Raw genomic sequence first — 3,724 nt, forward strand, 5'->3', positions numbered from 1 at the left:
TTCTCATGTCTACTACAACTTTCCTATATTCAATCCAGCAACATTTGGGAATATTCGAGAACAAAGACAACAACTGCTGACACATGGATCAAGGCTTGGCGTAGAATACCTGACCCTACAATTATGGCCAGTTTTAGGTTCATGAAGTTATTGGTGGTACTCATAGATCAACCTAAAGAACCTTATGGCTTTGAAGTGCAGCATCTACAGTTCGACATGAACAAAGGGCCTTCAGACAGAGGGATGTTGCTGTATCACTAGCGCTTAAGATGTCTTCCAGCTTATATGCATCTGACATTTGAAGACATGATTGACACCAGCTTCTGTAAGTCCCACTCGGCATTTTGTCAAACACTCCAGAAACTCCAGTCCAGATGCAACTTCTACCGACATGAATTTGGTGACCAAGTCTTCTGACCTCGGTAACAGGTTCTACAGACAGAACCTACATCAAGAAGGGGGGAAAGTTAATCCCATTCGGATTAACAACATGATCCTCAACTGAGGACATTAATAAGTGTCATGTAAAGGCACTACAAAGGTTGTACATTATGAGATATTGGCCACGCAAGGCCTAGTTAGTAAGTTTTGGGCACCCAAGTGTGAATAAGGGCCAATTGTATATAAGGGCAATTTCTCATTATGAAAAGGATACAATCCCCTTTGTGCTATTGAGAGCTCTCCCCTTGTGCTTGTGAGAGAGTGAGGAGTGAGAGCATTCTAGCATTGTTTCTCTTTCATGCTTGTGTGTTTATGCTTGTATGAGAGAGAGAGAGAGAGAGTGTGATTGGTCTATGTGATGGTGTGAGCGACTCCATGGTGAAAGAGTGGAGGTGGAGCTTGGAGTTTGGAGCTTTACAAAGCGAGCTTCGAGGCCTCAAGGGACTCGATATCGAAGCATTGGTAAGTACCCCACGACGGTTGTGTTCTATTGCTTATCCATTAGATGAATGTGTAGAGTTATCTCTTGGAGGTGAGCCAAACCATAACACCAGCGTCGTCTCGATCCGAAAACCTCACCGGACCATTCAATCGGTAGTAGCAATGGGAGGTGTGTACAAAGGGCAGGGACATAGTTAACGCGACCCGATGACTCGCGCTTTTACTAGGAATTCCTTGTTGTTGAAGATCAATTATTGCAATGATCTATCCCCATCACGATAAAATTTTAAAAGATTACCTGGGCCCATAGTGTACAAAGGGCAGGGACGTAGTTAACGCGAGCCGATCACTCATGCTTACTAGGAATTCCTCGTTGTTGAAGATCAATAATTGCAATGATCTATCTCCATCAGGAAATTTTAAAAGATTACCTCGGCCTATCGGCCCAGGTGGTAAACTCGTTGAATTCATCAGTGTAGCACGCGTGCGGCCCAAAACATCTAAGGGCATCATAGACTTGTTATTGCCTCAAACTTCCATGGCCTAAATGGCCATAGTCCCTCTAAGAAGTTGGCCATGAAGAGGATCCTTCATGTAACTAGTTAGCAGGCTGAGATCTCGTTCGTAAACGGAATTAACCAGACAAATCACTCCACTAACTAAGAACAGCCATGCACCACCACCCATAGAATTAAGAAAGAGCTCTCAATTTGTCAATCCTTATCATGTCTCGACCTGGTAAGTTTTTGCTTGTTGAGTCAAATAAGCCGTAGGTTCCACTCCTACTGGTGCCCTTCTATCAATTCCTTTAAGTTTCAGCCTTGTGACCATACTCCCCCCGGAACCCAAAAACGTTGATTTCTCATAAGGTAATGGCGGAGTCATCGAAGTAACATCCACCAATCCCTAGTCGACATCGTTTATGGTTGAGACTAGGACGGTATCTGATCATCCGAGCCCCCAACTTTCGTTCTTGATTAATGAAAACATCCTTGGCAAATGCTTTCGCACTAGTTCATCTTTCATAAATCCAAGAATTTCACCTCTGACAATGAAAATACGAATGCCCCCAACTGTCCCTATATTAATCATTACTCTGATCTCGAAGACCAATAAAATAGGACCAGAGTCCTATCGTGTTATTCCATGCTAATGTATTCAGAGCATAGGCTTGCTTTAAGCACTCTAATTTTTTCAAGTAACATCGTCAAATCCATGTCCTAGCCAGTTAAGGCCAGGAGCGCGTCGCGGACACAAAGGGAGGAGTGACCAGTGCACACCAAAAGAGGCGGACTGCTCACCTAGCTTGAAAGATCCCTATCCCCTCCGTGCAGCGAATTCTGGGGTACTAGCAATGAAAGTAGCAGCTCTTACGTAAGGCAGGGTCCCTCACTTAGGGGCTCGCCCATGTATATCAGGACAAGAGACTAGTACCTCAGTTCTTCCAAAACCGAACCCGAAAAAACTTCCCTTGCCCAGAAAGCACGGGCAATTTCTCCAAGATATTTTTACTCTAATGTAGTCAAGAGCCTTAACTAACTGAACTGATCTGTCCAAACCCGTAAAGCTCATAGTGAGATCAAGGAAGAAACTTGCACTTGGATACCAACACTTTTTTCCTCATTGAGAGGCACAACCATTGATTCTTTTCAATAGAATAATTTTTATCTGAGATTTACTTCATCTATCATACCATAACAGAATTGAGTCTCATTTTAGGGATCCATTAGTCTAGCCTAACCCCATCCCGTGGGTTGGCCAACTGCCCAACCAATGTAGTGATGGGATCCATTTAAGAATTTGGTTAGGTTTTGTCCCAGGTACCAGGGAAAAGAGTTCCCAGGCTCCCTAGCTAGATATTCATGCAAACTTAAAACTAGTCACACCACTTACACACCCAATATAAAATTTTCTTTTTCACAGATTCAGCTAACTTTAAAACAATCTTTTAATAAAACTATAGTATCACTGATCATAATCCTCCAAAATATCTGTTTGAATCTTAATTTCTAATTTTTTCCTTCATCGATGTACCTATGGCATCATTGGCAAACCAGAACGCTCACCACCTGTCCGCTCAAGGACCTTTTCGATAGTTCCTAGCTCATAGTACCCGGCAATATATTCACTTATAAAATTCAAAATGGAATCTCTATTGAAGATCACTAAGATCAACCAACATATCCATATAAAAGAGCCATGGACTCATCCATTGAGGACCAGCAAGGTCAATCAACCAGATCCATGCCTGAATTCAAAAAACAACTCTTACTCCTTGATCCAATATCTTCCCCGACGCACGAGTGGGTATTTTTGGTGACCCAGAGCCTGAGCACCGTATGGTCAGCACCCTCTAGGATCCTTCGCAGGTCACCTAGCGCTTCACTCATAGGCCGCTTCCTTGGTCCCTCATCCACTGTACTAAAAGCTCACCATTTAAATCGAACCGAGGCTGGTCAAGACCGCGGCCGACCTTGCTACGCGAGACGTCCTCCGTTGACCCGCCGTTAGTTATTGCAACATTATCAGTTAGGTCTCCAGGACCTCATTCATCACAAGATGGTCGAAATGCTTCCCCAGCATTCTTTACATAAAACAGTCATTTAAAAATAGGTCAAAAATAGAGTTTCTATAACAAACTCTCATCTTTCCACATTGTTCCACATCAATCCACATTATTTCATCCACATCCATTTCATATGTATTCCCATTCTCATCTAATCACATCATTTTCATATGTATTCCCATTCTCATCCAATTACATCATTTTTATCTCATTCAATCACATCATTTTCATCTCATTCATTCACATCTATCCCGTTTCACATTCTTATCCAATCAC

The 3,724-nt window shown here is 42.6% G+C and overlaps 1 pseudogene; it reads right to left on the reverse strand.

The window, feature by feature from the left end:
• Positions 1–1,139: 1,139 nt before the first annotated feature.
• Positions 1,140–2,376, reverse strand: LOC147611593 (18S ribosomal RNA; annotated as a pseudogene).
• Positions 2,377–3,724: the final 1,348 nt, after the last annotated feature.

Source organism: Cibotium barometz, chromosome 47, assembly GCF_041138505.1.
Source record: "Cibotium barometz isolate CiBa-2024 chromosome 47, ASM4113850v1, whole genome shotgun sequence".
In the NCBI taxonomy this organism is placed as follows: Eukaryota; Viridiplantae; Streptophyta; class Polypodiopsida; order Cyatheales; family Cibotiaceae; genus Cibotium; species Cibotium barometz.